Here is a 7,754-nt window from a genome sequence, read left to right on the forward strand (position 1 = left end):
GTTTCAACTACAGCTACATGATTTTCAAGAATAAAGACAAAATTATCACTGGTGCAAGTAAAAATCAGTGACTGTAGTAAAAGAATATGAGATTATATGGATTTCTAAAATACTTAATAGCAAAAGAGAAGGATCAGAAGTACACAAGCAGAAACAGCACAAACAAAGCACAAATGAGATCTCAAGACTTTCCATTGTTCCAGTCTTCAGGGGTCATTTCTGCTTTTTTTTTGTGCTGTTTCTAAAATACTTAACACTATTCACTGATATAAGTCTTTATCTTCTGTCATAAGAGCCAGGAGGCCATTTCATAGACAGTTCTTTTAAATCAAAAAATTATTTTAATCTATGAGGGTTCAATGGAAAGTAATGTCTCTACCTCAATAATTCATTAACAGATGAGAACACTGTTCATTTGTTCTTTGAAATCTCTTCCTTCACCAGTTTCTGTGTGAAGAGGCGGTTTTGCTCTTGCTTGTGAAATGGAAGCATGCAGTGAGCACTTGTCGATGTGATTAAAGCAACATGCCGTGATAGAATTTCCTTTTACTAAGATGTGCTAATGATTAGTGCACACTAAATGCCACACAGCCCACTGTATACCTATGGGCTACATGGCACTTAACGCACACTAATTTGTTAGCCATCTAAATCCATTAGCGCACCTTAGTAAAAGGACTCCTTAGTGCCATGTGATTTCCATCTTTTTCCAAAACTGAAGGAATACTTTCAGGGGCATCTGTTTGACTCAAATGAAGAGATGGAAAGGACTGTGAGCAACTGGTTGAAGAGACAAGATGTGCGGTTCTTTTGCCACGACTTTCAAAAATGCCTCCATCATTGGCAGAAACACGTGGTAAATGGTGGCGACTAAGAAGGGGTGTCTTTTCCCGAGATCGGGTACAGCGCTTGAAGCCACTGGGAGTCTTCGAAGACATGGACAGGAAAACCTTGTTGACCAAATTAAGCGACTCAATGGTGCCTAAAAAAGGGGCAAGGCACAGAAAAAAGAAAGGGAAAAAAACTAACTGAAGTCAGGGCCTAAAAACAGACTGATGACAACGGAAAATAAAGAAAATTTAAACCCAGGCCAAACAAAACTAAGAAAATAAAGGACTGGTTTGAAAAAAAGGGCTCAAATAAAGGAGCCACAAGAAACTGAGAAAAATCAGCCATAAGGCACTGAAAAGCTCTCAAGACCGGGCAAGTGAGAGAGCAAAAAAAAGTGCACCTTCTCCTCACACAGAAAAAAGAGAACTGAGGAGACCGCATTCGCAAAATGCCAAACTGGGCGGTACGGATCAGCGTCACCCACTTGTGAGAAGATAGAAGCCTGCTTGTCCTCGAAGAAAGGTAAATACATGTAATAAAAGAGCAAGTTTCAAGCAATGATCATTTTCTTAATCATTACAATATTTTCATTTAAACAAGTTACAGAGGTGGAGGCATTACTTTTCATTTAACCCTCGTACTTTATTTTAAAAAACCCCCATCCCATAGGACCTCATCAAAATGTTCATGGGTTAATATCTGCTTTTGCAAAATTTAGCTATGAGATGTATTTGAGCTTTTGGCTTATTTAAACCCATAACTACATTTTGCTTACCATTTCTCATGTGTTTTCAGCTGAAATAAAAAACAATATTCTCCATTTATGCAGTGGTGACAAGATTAAAAGGCCTGAATTGGAAGCTCCTAGACCTCTGAGCTTGAAGGTCATTGACTGCTGCTGTCTAGTTGGGAGGGGGGGGGAATCCCCAAGCTTCCCGCTCAGCCCTGACACCGGACATAAATGAACTAAGAAAGGCTCACACTTAACTCCCATCCTTGGCGGGGAGATCCCAAAGCTACAGTGGTATAGTGTACCCCAACTCGGAACCAGGGCTAAAATATTTAAAGAACAAACCCTCTGCATCAAAGCCACACCCCATTAAATAGACCAGTCACCCCTCAACTCTGGAAATAAAACTCACCTATAGGCTTGGGGAGTAATGGGGGCAGTAATGATCTCCATTTGTTCCTGTGCCAGTGTCACGGTTGTCGTTGCCGATGTCCATGCCTTGCTCATCAGTGCCCTGTTCCTCCTTCTAAACCTACTCAAATTACCTGCAGTTCCAGTCAGTGACCTGTGGGCTCACTGTAGAGTGGTGGAGGTCAAGCTGGTGATGTCATCAGCACTGAGCACTTCTTAAGCTGGTTTCTGAGTGTGCTCAGTGTTCTGCCATTTATCCTTGATTAAGCCCAGGCCTGCCTAAGCTCTGCTAGTTCCATCTTCTGTTTTTTTGCGAGGCTGTGGCCTGAAGCTTTGCCTACAGCTTTCTCCTTATGCTGTGTTCCAGTGAAAGTCTGTTTCCAAGCCAGGTAGTTCTGAGAGGTAAAGCTTTGCTACAGCTTTCTCCTTATGTAGTTCCAGTGGATGTCTGCCTTCAAGCCTGGTAGTCCTGAGAGGTAAAGCTTTGCTACAGCTTTTCCTTTATGCTATGTTCCAGTGGAAATCTGCTTCCAAGCCTTGTAGTCCTCAGAGGTAAAGCTTTGCTATAGCTTTCACCTTATGCTGTGTTCCTGTGAAGCCTGCTTTCAAGCCTGGTAGTCCTGAGGAGTAAAAGCTTTGCCTACAGCTTTCACCGTATGCTGTGTTCCTATGAAGCCTGCTTTCAAGCCTAGTAGTCCTGAGGAGTAAAAGCTCTGCCTACAGCTTTCACCTTTGCTTGGGTTCAGTGAAGCCTGCTGCCAAGCCTATGAGACCAGAGCCTCCCATGCCTCAGTTGAGATTCCAGTCACCCACCGTGTGTCTTTGGTCGCTGTATGCAGCAAGTGGCTTTGTGCTGTGATTGGGACTGTGTGGGCTGGATGACGGCGAGTGCTGCAGGTGCAGCGGCTGAGGCCACATCTTGAGGCATATCTGGACAAGGGAGTGGTGCTTGGAGCGCAGAGGGGTCCGTGTGGGCTGTTCTTGGCCCTTGGGTGCTGTGCAGAGCTATTTAGTCTTCTGTCTTGGAAGCATCGGCTCAGGTTTGGCTTCTTCACCTTGCTTGCCTTGGGAGCATCGGCTCAGGCTTTGTTGCTTTATCTTCCCTGCCTTGGGAGCATTCGGCTCGGATGCCTCAGTGACTGTTTGCTTGTCTTAGGTGACATCCCTAGTCTTCTGTGAGCTGAGTGACCCGCTCTTGCCTCTACCTGTGGTGCAGGTCCTCAAGAGAATCTTTCTTTTCCCTTTGTTTTGCTTCTGCTCCACTCTGGTTTTGAGAAGTTTGCCGCGGTTGTTCAGAGACTTATTTGAGTGTACTGACAGAATGAACCCTTTTCTTAACCACTAGCGGCGTTACCTCTGTCAGCCAAGTATTGCCTGTTTGTCTTTGTCCTGCTAGGGTGGGCCCTTTGCCTAATCTATTGTGTTCTACTGTATGCCATATGTGTGCATTGCTCTGCTAGTATAGAGATGTGCAGCTAGGCTGCTTGTGTTTGATTTCCCCATATAGCTAGGCTATTCTACTTTACCTTTACTGTATACTTTATGCTTTGCATTTTGTCCACTAGTATTGAGATGCGCAGCTAGGCTGCTTATGTTTGATCTCCCTATACAGCTAGGCTGTTCTACTTTAACTTATTTTATGTTTTATTTATTTATTTGCACATTTATGTCCCACTTTTTTCCACAGGTATGCGGACTCAAAGTGGCTTACAATGTACTGAAAAGGCTATAGCCAGACCAGTTATTAAGCAATTACAATTTCATGAAATAGGATAGAAGGAACAGAGGAAGAAGAAATAGGAAAAGGGTAAAAGAGCGTTAAAAAAAAGGGCAATGGACATATCATTAGGAAGGACTGTAGGAAATATGAGGAAAGTCTGAAGATGGCATTCAGAGATAGGCCGGTCTTAATAGATTCCTTTAAGTTTGCCTTGCTTCAGTTAGGTTAGACTGTATATCTAGGCTGCCTGTTTTCCTTTCTGTGCCGTTTGGCTTCCCTTTTAGCCTTGTGTTTTTTGCTACTAATAAAGCTGCCTCAGTTCCTCTCCACTTGTGGTCCAGTACAGTTCTTGGGAGTACTCTTAGGTCTGAGGGGACTCGGTCTACCCAGAAGTGGTTGAGTAATTCTCATGCGGCCACCTCTGGGCCAAGGGTTCACTAACGTCACAGCTAGCAGTTGCCAGATTCAGAATGATGCTGACTGACCCCTAGGGATTTTCTCACACGTGCCCTTTTTTGGTAACATAGTAACATAGTAGATGATGGCAGAAAAAGACCTCCACGGTCCACCCAGTCTGCCCAACAAGATAACTCATATGTGCTACTTTTTGTGTATACCATACTTTGATTTGTACCTGTGCTCTTCAGGGCACAGACCGTATTTTTTTTTTTGTTACATTTGTACCCCGCGCTTTCCCACTCATGGCAGGCTCAATGCAGCTTACATGGGGCAATGGAGGGTTAAGTGACTTGCCCAGAGTCACAAGGAGCTGCCTGTGCCTGAAGTGGGAATCGAACTCAGTTCCCCAGGACCAAAGTCCACCACCCTAACCACTAGGCCACTCCTCTATAAGTCTGCCCAGCACTAACCCCGCCTCCCAACCACCAGCCCCGCCTCCCAACCACCGGCTCTGGCACAGACCGTATCTCTGCCCAGCACTATCCCCACCTCCCAACCACCAGCTCTGCCACCCGATCTCGACTAAGCTCCTGAGGATCCATTCCTTCTGCACAGGATTCCTTTATGCTTATCCCACGCATGTTTGAATTCCGTTACTGTTTTCATTTCCACCACCTCCCGCGGGAGGGCATTCCAAGCATCCACTACTCTCTCCGTGAAAAAATACGGAGAGTAGTGGATGCTTGGAATGCCCTCCCATGGGAGGTGGTGGAAATGAAAACGGTAACGGAATTCAACATATGATCAGACCACAAGTAGTCTGATCATAACAGCTGTACCATTAGAGACTACTGACAGGAGTCAGGTGTGCCATTTTAGACAATGCAGTTGTAGTCACCGGGGCATGAGATAATGGCAGCCACTGACTTGGGGTCTTGAGGTTGACTGTGAGGCTAGACCTTAGCTTTTGCTATTTAAGGAGTAGGGCTACAGTGCAGAGGGAATTCTTTACATATTTTAGTCCTGGTTCTGCCACTGGCTTAGGATCTTGAAGTTGACTGCAAGGCTGGACCTCAGCCTTTTCTATTTAAGGGGCAGAGATATAGTGCAGAGAGGATTCTTTACACATTTTAAGTCCTGATTTCAGACAAGGGCACACTAATCCACTAGGACTTTCTTCATTTGTGACCCCACACCGGGGATGAGGAAGAGGGCTGGGAAACCAGCAGGACGCCTAGGATCAGAAAATTCTAGGGAGAGGATCCAGGTGGCCTCCAGTTTGGGCTAGAAGGCCATTTAATGTTAAGCCCCCACTGTGCAAAAGATTTTGCAGCTTTTAGAAATTAAGTATAGTTCTTGGGCTGTAGGCATTTTGTTTTTGGGGAGGGTTTTTTGTGAAAATGGACCACCAAATTATTTTTCATATGCTCATATTTTGCAAATCCCTTCTGTATGAATTGGCATTGCAGCAGCTAATGATTAAGAAATTTACATACAATTTCACAACAGGCAGACTTTCTACTATGAAGTACACTCCACAAAAGTGCTCTTTGTATGCAAAATAGTGTAGGCTGCCTGAAATCTGGCATTTTTGTGTGTTTCCTGATGTTGTGCACTATTTTTCATACAACGCAACTTCGCTCTTTAGTACATGAGGCCCATAACTAACTGATGTCAACTGTCTCAGGTGCCCTTTTACTAAGCCGCGTAGGCGCTTATGTGCTTCCTACACGCGTCAATTTGGAGTTACCACCCAGCTACCGCATAGCCCAGACGGTAATTTCATTTTTTACGCACTTCTGCTACACGGCGGAAACCGGGCAGTAATTGTCATTCTACACGCATAGATGATTACTGCACGGTTACCGCGTGAGACCTTACCACTAAGTCAATGGGTGGTGGAAAGGTCTTAGACCCCAAATGGACATGCACCAATTTTTATTTTGCCGCACGTCCATTTTCGGGAAAATTTTTAAAAGGCCGTATTTACAGGTGCACCGAAAAATGGATCTGCACACGCCCAAAATATGCACCGACACTAGCACAGCCCATTTTTTGGCGCACCTTAGCAAAAGGACCCCTCGGTTCTCACTACTGTCAGAGGAACTTAAATCTGACAGCAGGAATGCTATAGTAGTGTCATACTTTTTAAAGAAGGTTTGCTCCAAATTAAACTTAAGAGACTCTTATGGCCCTGCTCTAGAAAAAAGATGGTCCAATTAGGTGAACCAGTCATTTTAAATCCAAAGGGTAAGCTAGTCCCCACAAATTCCTCTATAAGAATTTAGAGGTAGGTAGGGCTTGAAAGTTGAACCTAAGATTATTATGAAAACTAAGGGGTCCTTTTACTAAGCCGAGTAAGCGTCTACGCACTCCCAAAGTGCGCCAAAATGGAGTTACCACACAGCTACCACGTGGCTCTTGCGGTAATTTCAGTTTTGGCATGCAGTTTTGGCATGCGTCTGATACACATGGCCAAAAAATAATTTTTATTTTCTGCCGCGCTTATCAGATGCGCACCGAGTGGCATATGGCACGAGTAGGTCATTATCGCTCAGTTAGCGTGTGAGACTTTACCATAAGGGCAATGGCTGGCGGTAATGTCTCCGACACAAAATGGACATGCGGCAATTTTCATTTTGCCACACATCCATTTTCGGCAAATATTTTAAAAAGGCTTTTTTTACAGGTGCGCTGAAAAATGATTCTGCGCACGCCCAAAACCCACGCCTAAACTACCGCAGGTCATTTTTCAGCGCACCTTAGTAAAAGGACCCCTAAGAATGCCAACTTTATTTTACAGAGGCATCAATAAGTATGAAAGCATGAAAGTGTCCTTGCAGTGCAGTGTTGCACTGTATTGGGTATTTGTTTTAATATGTTTTTTTCCTATTTTTGAAAAATTCAATACAATAAAAAAAGCAAGAAAGTTTCTTTTGTAAGCAATGGAGAGTTGTGACAAGGTATTTACAAAGCTGTAACAATAAATAATATTTACACATATTTGTCTTCTCTTCAGATCGAGCACAAGTTTCTTTAAGTAGGTCACATAAGTGCCTTGTAGCATTGTTCCTGAAAGAAAAAAAAACTTTTTAGGTCAGGGTCTCCCAAACTAATAAAGAAAAATTACATCTTACCTGATAACTTTCTTTTCTTTAACCGCAGCAGATGAGTCCAGAAAATTGTGGGTTATGACCATGTACGTTACCAGAAGGTAGAGATAGAGGACAACAAACTGTCATACATGACAATAAGCAGTTAGATCAGTTAGGGCCTCTTTTACCAAACTGCACTAGTGATTTCTGGCACAGCAAATGAGAGGAAGCCCATAAGAATTGAATGGGCTTCCTCTCATTTGCCACACAGGAATCACTAGCATGGTTTAGTAAAAGAAGCCCTTAGTATTTCTCATTAGAAAAGCAGACACAATTAATAAACCAGAAGAAACTTCTCCACAGAGGGGGTCTTTTACTAAAGCTTAGCTCGAGTTATCTGCAGCAGGACCCATAGGAATAAAATGGGCCTTGCTGCAGATAACTCAAGTTAAGCTACAGTAAAAGACCCCTAGAAAGAGTAATGTATAACACAGTAACAGGAACTTGAAGCAACAATCCTAAACAGAGAAATCAACCAAGAAGTTCACTAAAGGCGAGTTTCGAAATC

The 7,754-nt window shown here is 43.6% G+C and overlaps 1 long non-coding RNA gene across 1 annotated transcript in view; it reads right to left on the reverse strand.

Annotated features, from left to right (window-relative positions):
- The window catches only part of LOC115458928, a 64,993-nt gene extending 57,828 nt beyond the window's left edge, over positions 1 to 7,165 (reverse strand). The window contains exon 1 of the long non-coding RNA XR_003940172.1: positions 7,090 to 7,165. This is a non-coding gene — a long non-coding RNA (uncharacterized LOC115458928). The remainder of the gene's footprint in view (positions 1 to 7,089) is intronic.
- Positions 7,166 to 7,754: the final 589 nt, after the last annotated feature.

The sequence above is a fragment of the Microcaecilia unicolor genome, unplaced genomic scaffold (assembly GCF_901765095.1).
Source record: "Microcaecilia unicolor unplaced genomic scaffold, aMicUni1.1, whole genome shotgun sequence".
Taxonomy (NCBI): domain Eukaryota; kingdom Metazoa; phylum Chordata; class Amphibia; order Gymnophiona; family Siphonopidae; genus Microcaecilia; species Microcaecilia unicolor.